The sequence below is a fragment of the Rhinoderma darwinii genome, chromosome 1, assembly GCF_050947455.1.
Source record: "Rhinoderma darwinii isolate aRhiDar2 chromosome 1, aRhiDar2.hap1, whole genome shotgun sequence".
Classification (NCBI taxonomy): Eukaryota; Metazoa; Chordata; class Amphibia; order Anura; family Rhinodermatidae; genus Rhinoderma; species Rhinoderma darwinii.
The window spans coordinates 390,772,753-390,793,181 of record NC_134687.1 but is presented as its reverse complement, the minus strand read 5'-3'; positions in this window follow the sequence as shown (position 1 = coordinate 390,793,181).

The following is a 20,429-nucleotide window of genomic DNA, read 5'->3' as shown; positions in this document are numbered from 1 at the left end:
ACGTGAAGCCATGAGAGAGTATATCCAGGAATGCCTGGCCAAGAGTTACATTCGCCCCTCTACTTCTCCGGTAGGTGCTGGCTTCTTCTTCGTAGGGAAGAAGGATGGTGGTCTTAGGCCGTGCATCGATTACCGAAACTTGAATAAGGTCACTGTAAGGAACCAGTATCCCCTTCCGTTGATTCCTGATCTCTTCAATCAGGTTCAGGGGGCCCAATGGTTCTCTAAGTTTGATCTGCGGGGGGCTTATAACCTTATCCGCATCAAAGAGGGGGATGAGTGGAAGACTGCGTTTAACACGCCCGAAGGTCATTTCGAATACCTCGTCATGCCCTTTGGGTTGTATAATGCTCCCGCGGTCTTCCAGAATTTCATTAATGAGATTTTAAGAGACTACCTGGGGGTATTTCTTGTAGTGTACCTTGATGACATACTGGTGTTTTCCAAGGACTGGTCCTCCCACATTGAGCATGTCAGGAAGGTCCTCCAGGCCCTTCGGGAAAACAAACTGTTTGCTAAAACTGAAAAATGTGTGTTTGGGGTGCAAGAGATACCATTTTTGGGTCAAATCCTCACTCCTCATGAATTCCGCATGGACCCTGCCAAGGTTCAGGATGTGGCTGAATGGGTCCAACCTGCCTCCCTGAAGGCGTTACAGTGCTTCCTGGGGTTTGCTAATTATTACAGGAGATTTATTGCTAACTTCTCGGTCATCGCTAAGTCTCTTACGGATCTCACTCGCAAAGGTGCTGATCTCCTCCACTGGCCTCCTGAGGCGGTCCAGGCTTTTGAGGTCCTTAAGAAGTGCTTTATCTCGGCCCCAGTGCTGATTCAGCCTAACCAAATGGAGCCGTTCATCGTGGAGGTTGACGCCTCCGAGGTGGGAGTGGGTGCTGTCTTGTCCCAGGGTACCAGGTCCCTCAGCCATCTCCGTCCCTGTGCCTACTTCTCCAGGAAGTTCTCACCCACTGAGAGTAACTATGACATTGGCAACCGCAAACTCTTAGCCATTAAATGGGCATTTGAAGAGTGGCGCCACTTCCTGGAGGGGGCTAGGCACCAGGTAACGGTCCTTACTGACCACAAGAATCTGGTTTTCCTAGAATCCGCCCGGAGGCTAAACCCGAGACAAGCTCGATGGGCGTTATTTTTTACTAGATTCAACTTTTTGGTCACCTATAGGGCTGGGTCTAAAAATATTAAAGCTGATGCACTGTCGCGTAGCTTCATGGCCAGCCCTCCTTCGGAGGAAGATCCTGCTTGTATTTTGCCCCCATGTATAATCGTTTCCTCTGTTGATTCTGACCCAGTCTCTGAAATTGCGGCTGATCGAGGTTCAGCTCCCGGGAACCTTCCTGAGAACAAGCTGTTTGTTCCCCTGCAATTCCGGCTAAGGGTACTCAGGGAGAATCATGACTCTGCACTATCTGGCCATCCAGGCATCCTGGGTACCAAGCACCTCATTGCCAGAAACTATTGGTGGCCTGGGTTGCTTAAAGACGTTAAGGCCTACGTCACCGCATGTGAAATTTGTGCTAGGTCCAAGACTCCCAGGTCCTGACCAGCGGGCTTACTATGTTCTTTGCCCATTCCCCAGAGACCTTGGACCCATATCTCCATGGATTTTATCACCGATCTGCCTCCATCTCAAGGCAAGTCGGTGGTGTGGGTTGTAGTAGACCGCTTCAGTAAAATGTGCCACTTTGTGCCCCTCAAGAAACTACCCAATGCTAAGACGTTAGCTACCTTGTTTGTCAAATACATCCTGTGTCTCCATGGGGTTCCTGTCAATATTGTTTCTGACAGACGGGTACAATTTGTTTCATTGTTTTGGAGAGCCTTCTGTAAGAAGTTGGAGATTGATCTGTCCTTCTCCTCGGCCTTCCATCCTGAAACTAATGGCCAGACTGAGAGGACTAATCAGTCTCTAGAACAATATTTAAGGTGTTTTATCTCTGACTGTCAATATGATTGGGTCTTCTTCATTTCCCTCGCTGACTTTTTCCCTTAATAACCGGGTCAGTAACTCGTCAGGGGTCTCCCCCTTTTTCTGTAATTTTGGGTTTAATCCACGGTTCTCTTCCTTTTTACCTGGTGGTTCCAACATTCCCGAGGTAGATGTCATTCATCGGGAACTGTGCACAGTCTGGGCTCAGGTTCAGAAGAACCTAGAGGCGTCCCAGAGCATACAAAAGACTCAGGCAGATAGTAGACGTTCTGCTAACCCCTTGTTTGTGGTCGGGGATCTGGTGTGGCTGTCTTCTAAAAATTTGCGCCTTAAAGTCCCGTCCCAAAAATTTGCTCCCCGGTATGTAGGGCCGTACAAGGTCATTGAAGTCCTTAACCCTGTTTCCTTCCGACTGGAGTTACCCCCGTCTTTTCGAATACACGACGTGTTTCATGCCTCCCTCCTGAAACGCAGCACCCCGTCCTTGGCTCCCTCGAGGAAACCTCCTGTCCCGGTTCTCACCCCTGAAGGGGTAGAATTCGAGGTGGCCAAGATTGTGGACAGCAGGATGGTCCAAGGCTCCCTCCAGTACCTGGTCCATTGGAGAGGATACGGGCCTGAGGAGAGGACTTGGGTACCCGGATGTTCACGCTGGGGTATTGCTCAGGAGGTTCCATCTTCGGTTCCCCAATAAGCCAGGTCCACCTAGAAAGGGTCCAGTGGCCCCTTATAAAAAGGGGGTACTGTAAAGGATCTGCCAGACACAGCTTCTGTGTCGATGCCCGTGGTTAGTCAGTCTGCACCTGCTCCTAAGTCTGATAGAGTGACTCCTTCTTCTACCATTCAGGCTGGGAGGCTGAGGAGTGGGAGAGCCTATCACAGCCTGGCCAGACGGAGCTAGCTCCCGCCCTCTGTCTACTTAAACCTTCATTTCCTGCTTCTCCTTTGCCTGTGATTCTGCTTGTTTCCTGGCTCTGCTGCTGCTTGTACTATTTGTCCTCTGCTTCATATTGACCCTGGCTTTACTGACTACTCTCTTGCTCTGCGTTTGGTACCTCGTACATTCCTGGTTTGACTCGGCTCGTTCACTACTCTTGTAGCTCACGGTGTTGCCGTGGGCATCTGCCCCTTTTCCCTTAGCTTTTTGTACCCTTGTCTGTCTGTCTGTCGTGCACTTAGTGAGAGTAGGGACCGTTGCCCAGTTGTACGCAGTCGCCTAGGACGGGCCGTTGCAAGTAGGCAGGGACTGAGTGACGGGTAGATTAGGGCTTACCTGTCTGTCTCCTTACCCCGCCATTACATAATCACAGGCCCATATACCTTTTCTACCCTGGTCCCTGACACACTATGGACCCCCTTGAGACCCTGGCTCAGCAAATGCAGGCCCTCTCCCTACAGGTCCAAGCCCTGACTCAGAGGGGCAACCTGCATGATGCTACCCTGGTAGTGCCCCCCACCTCACCTCTTGAACTCCACCTCAAGTTGCCTGACCGGTTCTCAGGGGACCGGAATACTTTTTTCTCCTTTCGGGAAAGTTGTATGCTCTATTTCCGTCTAAAGCCCCACTCCCCAGGTTCTGAGAGCCAGCGAGTGGGTATAATTATGTCCCGGCTCCAGGACGGGCCCCAAGAATGGGCCTTCTCCTTGGCTCCCGACGCCCCTGAGCTTTCCTCTGTTGACCTTTTTTTTTTTTGCTCTCGGGCTCATATATGACGAGACTGACAAGACTGCCTTTGCCGAGAGTCAGCTGGTGACCTTACGTCAGGGTAAGAGACCCGTTGAGGAGTACTGTTCGGACTTTAGGAAGTGGTGTGTTGCTTCTCAGTGGAATGACCCTGCCTTGAGGTGCCAGTTTAGATTGGGTCTGTCGAACGCCCTGAAGACCTGTTAGTTAGCTATCCCTCTTCTGACTCTCTAGATCAGGCAATGGCTTTAGCGGTACGTCTTGACCAACGTCTCAGGGAACGACGACTTGAACGTTTTTGTGCCTTCAACTCTGGATCCCCCATGATGGCTCCCGAGGTGCCGTTGCTTCGTTCTTCCATGGAAAACTCGGATGAACCAATGCAACTCGGGGCCTCCATGTCTCCCCAACAACGTAGAGAGTTCCGCAGGAAGAATGGTCTCTGCTTCTACTGTGGGGATGACAAGCATCAAGTGAACAACTGTCCTAGGCGTAAGAATAAGCAGACGCAAAACTTCAACGCCTAAGTGACCATCGGGGAGGTATTTCCCGTATACATGAAACCTAATAAGATCTTGCTTCCCTTTCAGGTCTCTTTTGGTGGTAGGTATGCTACCGGCAATGCCTTCGTGGATTCAGGGTCTTCTGCTAATATTATGTCTGTGGAATTTGCTATGTCTCTAGCCATGCCATTGATTGAATTGCCTAAACCTGTCCCGGTAGTAGGTATCGACTCCACTCCTCTTGCTAATGGTTATTTTATGCAGCATACCCCTATTTTTGAACTCCTTGTTGGCTCCATGCCTTTGGAGCAGTGCTCTGTACTGGTGATGCAGGGATTATCGTCCGATTTGGTTTTAGGCCTACCCTGGTTGCAGATGCATAATCCCACGTTTAACTGGAACACTGGGGATCTTAGCAAATGGGGTAATGAATGCATGACGTCATGTTTTTCTGTTAATTTTATTTCTCTCCCTGAGGAGGTGAACACTCTACCTGAGTTTATTCAGGACTTTGCTGATATTTTTTCTAAAAAGGCCCCTGAAGTGTTACCTCCTCATATAGAGTACGATTGCGCAATCGATTTTGTACCAGGGGCTAAGCTCCCTAAGGGTAGGATATTTAATCTCTCTTGTCCCAAACGTGAAGCCATGAGAGAGTATATCCAGGAATGCCTGGCCAAGAGTTACATTCGCCCCTCTACTTCTCCGGTAGGTGCTGGCTTCTTCTTCGTAGGGAAGAAGGATGGTGGTCTTAGGCCGTGCATCGATTACCGAAACTTGAATAAGGTCACTGTAAGGAACCAGTATCCCCTTCCGTTGATTCCTGATCTCTTCAATCAGGTTCAGGGGGCCCAATGGTTCTCTAAGTTTGATCTGCGGGGGGCTTATAACCTTATCCGCATCAAAGAGGGGGATGAGTGGAAGACTGCGTTTAACACGCCCGAAGGTCATTTCGAATACCTCGTCATGCCCTTTGGGTTGTATAATGCTCCCGCGGTCTTCCAGAATTTCATTAATGAGATTTTAAGAGACTACCTGGGGGTATTTCTTGTAGTGTACCTTGATGACATACTGGTGTTTTCCAAGGACTGGTCCTCCCACATTGAGCATGTCAGGAAGGTCCTCCAGGCCCTTCGGGAAAACAAACTGTTTGCTAAAACTGAAAAATGTGTGTTTGGGGTGCAAGAGATACCATTTTTGGGTCAAATCCTCACTCCTCATGAATTCCGCATGGACCCTGCCAAGGTTCAGGATGTGGCTGAATGGGTCCAACCTGCCTCCCTGAAGGCGTTACAGTGCTTCCTGGGGTTTGCTAATTATTACAGGAGATTTATTGCTAACTTCTCGGTCATCGCTAAGTCTCTTACGGATCTCACTCGCAAAGGTGCTGATCTCCTCCACTGGCCTCCTGAGGCGGTCCAGGCTTTTGAGGTCCTTAAGAAGTGCTTTATCTCGGCCCCAGTGCTGATTCAGCCTAACCAAATGGAGCCGTTCATCGTGGAGGTTGACGCCTCCGAGGTGGGAGTGGGTGCTGTCTTGTCCCAGGGTACCAGGTCCCTCAGCCATCTCCGTCCCTGTGCCTACTTCTCCAGGAAGTTCTCACCCACTGAGAGTAACTATGACATTGGCAACCGCAAACTCTTAGCCATTAAATGGGCATTTGAAGAGTGGCGCCACTTCCTGGAGGGGGCTAGGCACCAGGTAACGGTCCTTACTGACCACAAGAATCTGGTTTTCCTAGAATCCGCCCGGAGGCTAAACCCGAGACAAGCTCGATGGGCGTTATTTTTTACTAGATTCAACTTTTTGGTCACCTATAGGGCTGGGTCTAAAAATATTAAAGCTGATGCACTGTCGCGTAGCTTCATGGCCAGCCCTCCTTCGGAGGAAGATCCTGCTTGTATTTTGCCCCCATGTATAATCGTTTCCTCTGTTGATTCTGACCCAGTCTCTGAAATTGCGGCTGATCGAGGTTCAGCTCCCGGGAACCTTCCTGAGAACAAGCTGTTTGTTCCCCTGCAATTCCGGCTAAGGGTACTCAGGGAGAATCATGACTCTGCACTATCTGGCCATCCAGGCATCCTGGGTACCAAGCACCTCATTGCCAGAAACTATTGGTGGCCTGGGTTGCTTAAAGACGTTAAGGCCTACGTCACCGCATGTGAAATTTGTGCTAGGTCCAAGACTCCCAGGTCCTGACCAGCGGGCTTACTATGTTCTTTGCCCATTCCCCAGAGACCTTGGACCCATATCTCCATGGATTTTATCACCGATCTGCCTCCATCTCAAGGCAAGTCGGTGGTGTGGGTTGTAGTAGACCGCTTCAGTAAAATGTGCCACTTTGTGCCCCTCAAGAAACTACCCAATGCTAAGACGTTAGCTACCTTGTTTGTCAAATACATCCTGTGTCTCCATGGGGTTCCTGTCAATATTGTTTCTGACAGACGGGTACAATTTGTTTCATTGTTTTGGAGAGCCTTCTGTAAGAAGTTGGAGATTGATCTGTCCTTCTCCTCGGCCTTCCATCCTGAAACTAATGGCCAGACTGAGAGGACTAATCAGTCTCTAGAACAATATTTAAGGTGTTTTATCTCTGACTGTCAATATGATTGGGTCTTCTTCATTTCCCTCGCTGACTTTTTCCCTTAATAACCGGGTCAGTAACTCGTCAGGGGTCTCCCCCTTTTTCTGTAATTTTGGGTTTAATCCACGGTTCTCTTCCTTTTTACCTGGTGGTTCCAACATTCCCGAGGTAGATGTCATTCATCGGGAACTGTGCACAGTCTGGGCTCAGGTTCAGAAGAACCTAGAGGCGTCCCAGAGCATACAAAAGACTCAGGCAGATAGTAGACGTTCTGCTAACCCCTTGTTTGTGGTCGGGGATCTGGTGTGGCTGTCTTCTAAAAATTTGCGCCTTAAAGTCCCGTCCCAAAAATTTGCTCCCCGGTATGTAGGGCCGTACAAGGTCATTGAAGTCCTTAACCCTGTTTCCTTCCGACTGGAGTTACCCCCGTCTTTTCGAATACACGACGTGTTTCATGCCTCCCTCCTGAAACGCAGCACCCCGTCCTTGGCTCCCTCGAGGAAACCTCCTGTCCCGGTTCTCACCCCTGAAGGGGTAGAATTCGAGGTGGCCAAGATTGTGGACAGCAGGATGGTCCAAGGCTCCCTCCAGTACCTGGTCCATTGGAGAGGATACGGGCCTGAGGAGAGGACTTGGGTACCCGGATGTTCACGCTGGGGTATTGCTCAGGAGGTTCCATCTTCGGTTCCCCAATAAGCCAGGTCCACCTAGAAAGGGTCCAGTGGCCCCTCATAAAAAGGGGGTACTGTAAAGGATCTGCCAGACACAGCTTCTGTGTCGATGCCCGTGGTTAGTCAGTCTGCACCTGCTCCTAAGTCTGATAGAGTGACTCCTTCTTCTACCATTCAGGCTGGGAGGCTGAGGAGTGGGAGAGCCTATCACAGCCTGGCCAGACGGAGCTAGCTCCCGCCCTCTGTCTACTTAAACCTTCATTTCCTGCTTCTCCTTTGCCTGTGATTCTGCTTGTTTCCTGGCTCTGCTGCTGCTTGTACTATTTGTCCTCTGCTTCATATTGACCCTGGCTTTACTGACTACTCTCTTGCTCTGCGTTTGGTACCTCGTACACTCCTGGTTTGACTCGGCTCGTTCACTACTCTTGTAGCTCACGGTGTTGCCGTGGGCATCTGCCCCTTTTCCCTTAGCTTTTTGTACCCTTGTCTGTCTGTCTGTCGTGCACTTAGTGAGAGTAGGGACCGTTGCCCAGTTGTACGCAGTCGCCTAGGACGGGCCGTTGCAAGTAGGCAGGGACTGAGTGGCGGGTAGATTAGGGCTTACCTGTCTGTCTCCTTACCCCGCCATTACATAATCACAGGCCCATATACCTTTTCTACCCTGGTCCCTGACACACTATGGACCCCCTTGAGACCCTGGCTCAGCAAATGCAGGCCCTCTCCCTACAGGTCCAAGCCCTGACTCAGAGGGGCAACCTGCATGATGCTACCCTGGTAGTGCCCCCCACCTCACCTCTTGAACTCCACCTCAAGTTGCCTGACCGGTTCTCAGGGGACCGGAATACTTTTTTCTCCTTTCGGGAAAGTTGTATGCTCTATTTCCGTCTAAAGCCCCACTCCCCAGGTTCTGAGAGCCAGCAAGTGGGTATAATTATGTCCCGGCTCCAGGACGGGCCCCAAGAATGGGCCTTCTCCTTGGCTCCCGACGCCCCTGAGCTTTCCTCTGTTGACCTTTTTTTTTTTTGCTCTCGGGCTCATATATGACGAGACTGACAAGACTGCCTTTGCCGAGAGTCAGCTGGTGACCTTACGTCAGGGTAAGAGACCCGTTGAGGAGTACTGTTCGGACTTTAGGAAGTGGTGTGTTGCTTCTCAGTGGAATGACCCTGCCTTGAGGTGCCAGTTTAGATTGGGTCTGTCGAACGCCCTGAAGACCTGTTAGTTAGCTATCCCTCTTCTGACTCTCTAGATCAGGCAATGGCTTTAGCGGTACGTCTTGACCAACGTCTCAGGGAACGACGACTTGAACGTTTTTGTGCCTTCAACTCTGGATCCCCCATGATGGCTCCCGAGGTGCCGTTGCTTCGTTCTTCCATGGAAAACTCGGATGAACCAATGCAACTCGGGGCCTCCATGTCTCCCCAACAACGTAGAGAGTTCCGCAGGAAGAATGGTCTCTGCTTCTACTGTGGGGATGACAAGCATCAAGTGAACAACTGTCCTAGGCGTAAGAATAAGCAGACGCAAAACTTCAACGCCTAAGTGACCATCGGGGAGGTATTTCCCGTATACATGAAACCTAATAAGATCTTGCTTCCCTTTCAGGTCTCTTTTGGTGGTAGGTATGCTACCGGCAATGCCTTCGTGGATTCAGGGTCTTCTGCTAATATTATGTCTGTGGAATTTGCTATGTCTCTAGCCATGCCATTGATTGAATTGCCTAAACCTGTCCCGGTAGTAGGTATCGACTCCACTCCTCTTGCTAATGGTTATTTTATGCAGCATACCCCTATTTTTGAACTCCTTGTTGGCTCCATGCCTTTGGAGCAGTGCTCTGTACTGGTGATGCAGGGATTATCGTCCGATTTGGTTTTAGGCCTACCCTGGTTGCAGATGCATAATCCCACGTTTAACTGGAACACTGGGGATCTTAGCAAATGGGGTAATGAATGCATGACGTCATGTTTTTCTGTTAATTTTATTTCTCTCCCTGAGGAGGTGAACACTCTACCTGAGTTTATTCAGGACTTTGCTGATATTTTTTCTAAAAAGGCCCCTGAAGTGTTACCTCCTCATATAGAGTACGATTGCGCAATCGATTTTGTACCAGGGGCTAAGCTCCCTAAGGGTAGGATATTTAATCTCTCTTGTCCCAAACGTGAAGCCATGAGAGAGTATATCCAGGAATGCCTGGCCAAGAGTTACATTCGCCCCTCTACTTCTCCGGTAGGTGCTGGCTTCTTCTTCGTAGGGAAGAAGGATGGTGGTCTTAGGCCGTGCATCGATTACCGAAACTTGAATAAGGTCACTGTAAGGAACCAGTATCCCCTTCCGTTGATTCCTGATCTCTTCAATCAGGTTCAGGGGGCCCAATGGTTCTCTAAGTTTGATCTGCGGGGGGCTTATAACCTTATCCGCATCAAAGAGGGGGATGAGTGGAAGACTGCGTTTAACACGCCCGAAGGTCATTTCGAATACCTCGTCATGCCCTTTGGGTTGTATAATGCTCCCGCGGTCTTCCAGAATTTCATTAATGAGATTTTAAGAGACTACCTGGGGGTATTTCTTGTAGTGTACCTTGATGACATACTGGTGTTTTCCAAGGACTGGTCCTCCCACATTGAGCATGTCAGGAAGGTCCTCCAGGCCCTTCGGGAAAACAAACTGTTTGCTAAAACTGAAAAATGTGTGTTTGGGGTGCAAGAGATACCATTTTTGGGTCAAATCCTCACTCCTCATGAATTCCGCATGGACCCTGCCAAGGTTCAGGATGTGGCTGAATGGGTCCAACCTGCCTCCCTGAAGGCGTTACAGTGCTTCCTGGGGTTTGCTAATTATTACAGGAGATTTATTGCTAACTTCTCGGTCATCGCTAAGTCTCTTACGGATCTCACTCGCAAAGGTGCTGATCTCCTCCACTGGCCTCCTGAGGCGGTCCAGGCTTTTGAGGTCCTTAAGAAGTGCTTTATCTCGGCCCCAGTGCTGATTCAGCCTAACCAAATGGAGCCGTTCATCGTGGAGGTTGACGCCTCCGAGGTGGGAGTGGGTGCTGTCTTGTCCCAGGGTACCAGGTCCCTCAGCCATCTCCGTCCCTGTGCCTACTTCTCCAGGAAGTTCTCACCCACTGAGAGTAACTATGACATTGGCAACCGCAAACTCTTAGCCATTAAATGGGCATTTGAAGAGTGGCGCCACTTCCTGGAGGGGGCTAGGCACCAGGTAACGGTCTTTACTGACCACAAGAATCTGGTTTTCCTAGAATCCGCCCGGAGGCTAAACCCGAGACAAGCTCGATGGGCGTTATTTTTTACTAGATTCAACTTTTTGGTCACCTATAGGACTGGGTCTAAAAATATTAAAGCTGATGCACTGTCGCGTAGCTTCATGGCCAGCCCTCCTTCGGAGGAAGATCCTGCTTGTATTTTGCCCCCATGTATAATCGTTTCCTCTGTTGATTCTGACCCAGTCTCTGAAATTGCAGCTGATCGAGGTTCAGCTCCCGGGAACCTTCCTGAGAACAAGCTGTTTGTTCCCCTGCAATTCCGGCTAAGGGTACTCAGGGAGAATCATGACTCTGTACTATCTGGCCATCCAGGCATCCTGGGTACCAAGCACCTCATTGCCAGAAACTATTGGTGGCCTGGGTTGCTTAAAGACGTTAAGGCCTACGTCACCGCATGTGAAATTTGTGCTAGGTCCAAGACTCCCAGGTCCCGACCAGCGGGCTTACTATGTTCTTTGCCCATTCCCCAGAGACCTTGGACCCATATCTCCATGGATTTTATCACCGATCTGCCTCCATCTCAAGGCAAGTCGGTGGTGTGGGTTGTAGTAGACCGCTTCAGTAAAATGTGCCACTTTGTGCCCCTCAAGAAACTACCCAATGCTAAGACGTTAGCTACCTTGTTTGTCAAATACATCCTGTGTCTCCATGGGGTTCCTGTCAATATTGTTTCTGACAGACGGGTACAATTTGTTTCATTGTTTTGGAGAGCCTTCTGTAAGAAGTTGGAGATTGATCTGTCCTTCTCCTCGGCCTTCCATCCTGAAACTAATGGCCAGACTGAGAGGACTAATCAGTCTCTAGAACAATATTTAAGGTGTTTTATCTCTGACTGTCAATATGATTGGGTCTTCTTCATTTCCCTCGCTGACTTTTTCCCTTAATAACCGGGTCAGTAACTCGTCAGGGGTCTCCCCCTTTTTCTGTAATTTTGGGTTTAATCCACGGTTCTCTTCCGTTTCACCTGGTGGTTCCAACATTCCCGAGGTAGATGTCATTCATCGGGAACTGTGCACAGTCTGGGCTCAGGTTCAGAAGAACCTAGAGGCGTCCCAGAGCATACAAAAGACTCAGGCAGATAGTAGACGTTCTGCTAACCCCTTGTTTGTGGTCGGGGATCTGGTGTGGCTGTCTTCTAAAAATTTGCGCCTTAAAGTCCCGTCCCAAAAATTTGCTCCCCGGTATGTAGGGCCGTACAAGGTCATTGAAGTCCTTAACCCTGTTTCCTTCCGACTGGAGTTACCCCCGTCTTTTCGAATACACGACGTGTTTCATGCCTCCCTCCTGAAACGCAGCACCCCGTCCTTGGCTCCCTCGAGGAAACCTCCTGTCCCGGTTCTCACCCCTGAAGGGGTAGAATTCGAGGTGGCCAAGATTGTGGACAGCAGGATGGTCCAAGGCTCCCTCCAGTACCTGGTCCATTGGAGAGGATACGGGCCTGAGGAGAGGACTTGGGTACCCGGATGTTCACGCTGGGGTATTGCTCAGGAGGTTCCATCTTCGGTTCCCCAATAAGCCAGGTCCACCTAGAAAGGGTCCAGTGGCCCCTCATAAAAAGGGGGTACTGTAAAGGATCTGCCAGACACAGCTTCTGTGTCGATGCCCGTGGTTAGTCAGTCTGCACCTGCTCCTAAGTCTGATAGAGTGACTCCTTCTTCTACCATTCAGGCTGGGAGGCTGAGGAGTGGGAGAGCCTATCACAGCCTGGCCAGACGGAGCTAGCTCCCGCCCTCTGTCTACTTAAACCTTCATTTCCTGCTTCTCCTTTGCCTGTGATTCTGCTTGTTTCCTGGCTCTGCTGCTGCTTGTACTATTTGTCCTCTGCTTCATATTGACCCTGGCTTTACTGACTACTCTCTTGCTCTGCGTTTGGTACCTCGTACACTCCTGGTTTGACTCGGCTCGTTCACAACTCTTGTTGCCGTGGGCATCTGCCCCTTTTCTCTTAGCTTTTTGTACCCTTGTCTGTCTGTCGTGCACTTAGTGAGAGTAGGGACCGTCGCCCAGTTGTACGCCGTCCCCTAGGATGGGCCGTTGCAAGTATGCAGGGACTTAGCGGCGGGTAGATTAGGGCTCACCTGTCTGTCTCCTTACCCCGCCATTACAGTCGGGAAGTGGTTAAACCAAAGGCCCCCAACCTTTACTGGCTTGTAAGACACTTTCAGAGATGACAGATAATGTTGAACAACTTTATTTCTGAAAATGGAAAAGTTGTTTTGCTTTTACCCTAATTTGAGCTGCCAGTGTTTTGGTTTTGAACCTAGTTACAATGTTCAGTAAGACTATGACATCGCTGGTGCCACTAGTGCATAATAGCAACTGCAGCTGCCAACGGTTTAGACACAGACCTCCAATTGTCACAAGGGAGAGAATTGTTGCTGGAAATAATATCTCTTGATCTGTGTCCGCCCAGCATTCCTCTGTAAAAAGTAATTAAAAAACCTAATTAAAAATAAAATAACATGTAAAAAGACTCTCCACCAATATAAAAACACAAACAATAATAAAAAAATAAAATCAAAAATAAATGCAGACCCCTTTCTAAGCCCGCCCATCTTAGTATGACTTAAACTTTGACATGGGAACATCTTGCATTGGCAGCAACCATCCTATTGTTTGCCCTTTTTTTTACAAAGACCCATTATCAGGCAAACGAGCGTTCATATAAACGCTCGTTCCCGATCATTGCCCTGAGCAAACGCTCGTTCATCGGCTGATCATATAATTTATGCAGCATGAAATATTATCGTTGTAGTCAGCACATCTCCCTGTGTAAACAGGGAGATGTGCTGCCGACATGATAGAAATGTATGGGGGTGAGCGATCATAGTAACGATCGATCGTCTCCATGCATTATGCTCCTTGTGACAGGAGTAAACGAGCACCGATCAACGAGCCACATTGAAAGATTCTTGTGTGAACCATGCTAATTATACTAGAAGTGAAACATTAATCAATGTCAAACAAACCTGAGAACTTGCGACATTAAAACCTTACTTCCAAAATCTTGACATCAAAAGACAAATAAGGGACCCTGTGAATTTAACTTCAATTCGATTTTCTTAACTTGCTGTCTTCCTCAACTGCTGGCGGGCCGTAAAATGGGATGCTTTTGCAAGTCAGTGCAAGCCACTGCATAAGTGGAGAAGTTAAGTGGAATTCCCTGTGCTTATGTTATTTATAAACCTATGGAAAAAAAAAAAGAATTGTTTGGTTGGAAAAAAATATATGTAAATATGTATCTGCTTCTTTAAGAAAAAAAAAATAATTTAAACCAAATCTAAGGGTATGTTCACACGCAGTGTTTTCAGACGTAATTTGGGAGTTTTACGCCTCGAATTATGCCTGAAAAACGCCCCAAATACGCCTACAAACATCTGCCCATTGCTTTCAATGGGAATTACGGTGTTCTGTTCCCACGAAGCTTAATTTTACGTGTCGCTGTCAAAATACGGCGCGTAAAAAGACGCCCGCGAAAAAGAAGTGCAGGTCACTTCTTGGAATGTTTTTGGAGGCGTTTTTCATTGACTCCATTGAAAAACAGCTCCAATAATGGCCGTAAAATACGCAGCGAAAAACGCGAGTTGTTACAAAAACGTCTGAAAATCAGGAGCTGTTTTTAGGCACTGAGTGTGAACATAGCCTAAGAGTTTTTGTTTCTGCATTTTTTGGATTTTGCCGTTATTTTGTGTGCATTTCATACAGTCATTACATAAGCCAGTCAATGAAGATTTGTTATTAACCCACTTAGGACTATAACTTGAGAGGCTGAATAATGTAATGTCTCCCTGGCACAAAAATTTCCTCCTACAACTTGTTTGCATGCTTTGTCCTGCATGTTCCACCTGATTCCTTAAGGGAGAGTCAGATTTCTATGCATCCATCAAACTACAACATTGTAATGTCAAAGGACCGGCAATGCTAGCAACCTGCCCATCCATGACTGGATTTCAGAGCATTTTTTTCCCAGTAGACTGAGTGGCTAGCCTAAAGGTACATTCCAGGCAATCTGTTTAGGACACAAGCCCTTTTGTATGCTGTCTTTCTCACCCATTCCCCAGTATCACTGTAACCTCCATTACCACTAAGAAGCCTTTCAAGTATGAGCTTGTACGGTATCACTTTTCTGAAAATACTGGCCCAGAACTGTATGAATTCAGATACATGTAAAAAGATATGGCAGCAAAAAAGCCAAACATAACAATTAATGTGTCAAAAAGCCCAAAGCACATTTTGCAATAGTAGATCATGTTACAGCTGATGTCAAAACCAACACGTTACTAATCTAATAAAACTGGGCTGTCATTAATCTGCAGTCTTATGAACGCGTAGCTGAACAGAAATGTAATCAACTTCCAGTGGCTGTTGTGCTATGTTATTATCAGTTCACCCACCTATAAACTTATTATCTACCACAAATCTTTACTTGCCATTGAGTTAATTGCTATGACATCACAAGACAAGAAATTACGAGCATTCCTTAGGGTGAATTTACACGTGGCAGATTTGTTGCAGAAATTTCTGATTGTCCTATTCATCTGAATGGAACTTGCAGAAACCAATGTGCTTACCGCAGAAACAACCCCATGTAGATGAATGGACCTGATTTCAGCAACAAATCTGCCCCCATGTGAATATACTATTAGATTAAAGTCCAAAGGATTTTCTTTAGCTTATATTTGCTTTCTACTCTCAAAATGAAGCATTACTAAGATGACACACTTATAATTAAGACGGCTTGAATTCGGCGGATCGCACCTATTTTTCAATATTTATTATACATTTCAGTTAAAATGCTTTGTTTAAAAACCACAAAATTATTAAGCAAGCAAAAATAAAGAATAGAGAATGGGTTTCCTACTATACAGAAATCCTTTGCTTCACAAGCCTATGGGATGGTCCCAATCTTCAGATAACGATTAATAATTAATTCCCAAGAACCTAGGAATGCATTAATAGTCGGAAAAAGTAACGGCGGATATATTAAAAGGGAGAAGGGAAGGAAAAAGGGGGGTAATACAGACAAAGGAAAGAAAGCACCACTATAACCTCCTTCTAAGTATGGAGCCAATAAGTACAGTATGTGGCAAAGGAACAATATTTTATCCAGGGCAACCATATTATTATAAGCAAATCCGTAGTTTTTTTTCCCAGTGTAGGTCAGTTCCCAGTAAATTAAAGAGTTCTAAGAATCGCACCGTGCTGTAAAGATCCCTGCTATTTTATTGACACAATTTAATATAATTTTATTTCAAATAGAGATTATTAAACCTTTTTATAACATGCTACCAGTGGGATCCCAGGCGGCAATCTCCACTTTCAATTGTATCTGCATCCTTAGGACGCGGATCTAATTGAAAACTGGGGAAGCAGCTGTGACCATTAAGAGCCCGACATCAATTACTGCATCTGACATGTGAGTCTGAGCGCTGCACGTCAAAATAAGGAGAGAAGCCTGTCCACAAGAGGTAAGCGCGGGCTGGGCTTATAGATGAAGGAGGGCACTGGAATAAGGGGCATTCTGGTAGTCATATGGGGCATTGCAGCTGGCTTGGCAGAAATTGTGGCTGGGACGGAAGCATTGTAGCTGTCATAGAGGAATTTGTCACTGTCATGGGGAATTGTGGTTGTCATAGGAGCAATGAGCTGTCATAAGGGTCAATCTGTGGCTGTTATGGGGGCATTATGGTTGTTATGGGAGACATTGTGGCTGTCATAGGGGTCAATCTGTGGCTGTCATGAGAGGTATAGGGTGTAAAAGTGAGGAACCAAAGAGGCCTGAGCAGCAAACTTTGCAGGGATGCATCATATCTAGAAGCAGCCATGGCAGTCTGGGAGAGTGGTAAAAGACAGTGAAAGGGAACGACTACAATCAGAGAAGACCACACATTTAAGATATTGGATTTAATTGTTGTTTATTCTCTGACTGTTCCTGATCAGTACTGTATTTACGGTATATGGTGGTAATAATTGGCCACGTTATGGTGTTTTTATTTAAACTATTTATATTTAGAAGAATGCTATAGGTACTTATGAAGGGGAACATTATTAGGAGGTGGGGCTAAAGCAGGACAAATGACCATGGTGAAAAATGATGTGCAGCGCTACATGGTGTTCCCCAAAATGTCATGACCATCTTTCCCATTCAGCCAGTGTCCTGAGGTGCTCCATTTGTTTTCAGAGTCTAACAGCATGCCTGCTTTCCACTGGCCTTAAATATGTTACAAATATATTTCTGTAATTATTGTGTGATAAAGTATTTGTCCCTTTCTAGATGATGTGCAGTTAATAATTGTAACAACTGAGTAGCATTAGCATGATCCACCGACCAGACAGTAAAGAAAGTACTACAACTGCCAACCTCTGCAAGTGACTCATGCCAGTGTTGTTAAGTTGTCATGGGCAGAACAGGCATCAGCTACGGCCTAGTAGAGGACAGTAGGTAACTTCTAAAATGGTTGCATTCAGGTAAGTAAAACTTTGGGGAGATGTTGGAACCCCATAGAACTGGCCAAAAGCTGAATTTTAATCTCTTTGCCTGTAGATTCCCTTTAAATACTAGTAAATTTCTTCTACATGACGAATGAAATTCTAAAATATGACCACTGGGTTGCTTTTTGCACCCACCCTGACTGTTTTACTTCTGCAAAATAAAGTCCAATTAAGCATTTTTTTTAATAACATTAAATATTTTTAACCCATACAACAAATAATCTTTTAAATCTATGACATTTCTACTTTGGACAGGCTCAAACTATCATATTACATTAAAGACATCTGTTTCCTTTTTAACACAGAGCCATTTCCATCTACGCCCTTCATATATTTGTCTCTATCAGTTCCATCTCCAGGCAGTGCACTATGCCGTTATTCCCACATGAAGAAAATGCTGTTATTTTTCTTTAGTGATCTATATCTTACATTTATGAAAATCAACTGCATGTGGGTAAAAAGGAGATAAAGGTGTTTTGAATTAATGGCTTGTATAATTGAACTTGTTATGTCTGCGTTATCCACAGTACTTACTGCAAATAGTTCTCTGTATAAGTTAGCTTGGGTTGAAAAATATATTATTTCAAAATATACAATAAAGGCAAAATTATTATAGGCAGGAATTAAATTGTAGATTACTTGGCAGGCTGCCTTCTTGTGTCCAATGTCTTCAAATGAAAGCCCACCCGGCAATATGAAAGAACTGTAAATACATTATCCTCAGTAAATGTTCAGTCTTTGTACAGATTGCCCTCACATTTATTGTCCCCCCTATGGGAATCCCAATTTAATTTCTCTACCACACACATTTATTTCATAGAAAGTCAAATGACCTTTTAGTATATTTTAGTGTTCAGAATTAGCCCAAAACCCAGGGTTAATTAGAAGATTTGCTAGTTTCCACCTACATTATCTGTTTACTGCCTAATAGCATGTGATCTTAGAGACCAAACCATTAATTTTATATATTATGTTCTAAGATACTGTATATCACTGATATTCCCACTCCTGGGACCTCATCACACAAGATTGACCTGCTGGCTCCAGGGTCACAGTTGGCCCCCTGTCTACACCACCCTTGGCATGTTTATCCAGATCATGGTCGTCCCCCTCCCAAACCGAGTGTATCCTGTAATTTCCCCAGATTTTCCTGGATGAAGAAATCAGGCCAGCCCAGGAGTTTATACAATTCAGAGATATGTTGGACTAGATGCACTTTGAGATCTCTAAAATTATTACTGAACATTCATTGTTCATTGCGAAACGTAGAAACCTGATTTAAAAACAACATTATACATCAGTTTGCTTAGAAAGTTTAACCATCCATTAGGTAACTCCAAATAGACTTTACACACTAGATTCTATTTTATACATAGTGCGAGCATACAGTAACTCAATGAAACTGCAGTTTGACTATGACATTGAAAGAAAAAAAGAGTATTGCTTCTTATACGGGACCTCATAAATACCCCAACCCTATCATATTTGTTTTGTATGCAAGGCAGTATACCTTGTATACAAAACAAAAATAAAAAGGGGTTGTAAAAGACCTAGGAATACATTTTGAGCATATGTGCTTTTCCTTCAATGAAGTCTGCGATAAAGCACAATTTATAGTTGCGTGAAGTCCTGTTTCTGGTAAAGTGTCTGTTAAGATATCTTCACACCTAACTTTCAGCCAATACGCTGAACGTAAACACAATCTATAACGCACTGGACTTATGGCAAAATGCCATTTTCCCATAAGTGTGTCCGGTATTCGTCGGCATACCTTTTATTTTTAACTGTACTGAAAAGGTTAGATGACTAGGCTTTTAATATAGAGCCACCTGTAAAAAAAAAATGTACATTTATTTTTACAATAGGAGTCAATGGCAGACATATGCAAATAAAATAAAATAAGAGTTTGTTGAAGACACTAAAGAATGATAGACTTCATCAAGTCCATTTCATATCCTCTTATTTCACACTACACATGCTTTATAATGGCCTTGTTACTCGCCTCATCTGGTTCCAGCGACTTCAAGCAGCTGCGGCACCAGCAACTGGGGGGGGGGGGCAACTGGAGCTCCTAGTCGACATTGTGTCCCGCCTTGCCTGCAGATCAAGGTAAAACTTTTGTATGGCTATTGTTCCTATTGCTATTTGTCTCTGTTTCTAACTCTGATCCTGACCCTGACCTTGTTTCTGAATTACGCTCCTGTCTCACCCTTTAGATTTGTAGCTTGGTTTCTGTGATTCTACTCCTAGTATAGACTCCTGGCCTGACTCCTGACTACTGTTATTTCTCACTCCTGACTACTTACCCCTAGCTACGTTCCTGACTCCGCTACAGCGCAACCACAACCAATGGGTGACTATTCTGGGACCGTGACCTGGTAATCCTACCAGGAAAGTCCATACCTCCTTACAAGGGTTAAGAGAGGAGAACGTGGAGATTTCTAAGACTCCACACCCCAGTCTAGCCAGTGCCAAACCAGTTGCGGCTTTGAGAACCAACTTCTCCAGAGAGAATCCTACAGGTTTCAATATTAAAAGATTATTTTATTTGCTATTTTTTATTTTATTCCTTATTTTTGATGATTATTTATTTGTTTTTATTTTTCTTATAGTATGGTGTGTTACTATATTTATATAAAGTGGTACTGCAGATTTCTGTATGAATTAACTAAACACATGGAGTGCACAAAAAACCCTGTTAAAGTTTAGTCCCTCAGCAGTAATGTCAGAGATGGTGGCCAGTGGGAGTGGGACTAGTGTATCTTTATATGTTGTCTGCCTATGCTGGTTACAGTAGCAACATGCCATGAACATAGAAACTATATACATCATTCTAGGTCTGTCTTAGAGAATTTAGCAAACAGGGCGGACATAAAAAAAAAGTGCCCCACCATGCATATTAACAATTATAAATTTTTCCTAACTATAAATTATACAATGAAAACTATTGCCATAAGATGACTAAATAAGGTTGGGAATGTTAGGGAATGTTTTTCTTCTCAATCAATTCTTACTTTGTTTAAATAATATCATAGAAGAGCGGATCTACAAAACTTGATGCGATCTTATATTGTCAAACAATGAATGAATCATTACCACACAGGTAAATGATTAATAGTAATAACTCTGTTGGTCTAGGGTAGTGAATGGTTAATGCCAACTTCCTATGTGGTCTAGAGTATTAAAGGGGATAAACATACATGGCAACAATCCAGGTTTTTGCGAAAGTGTACATCAGAATCAGAGGGGCTTGTACAAATTTGC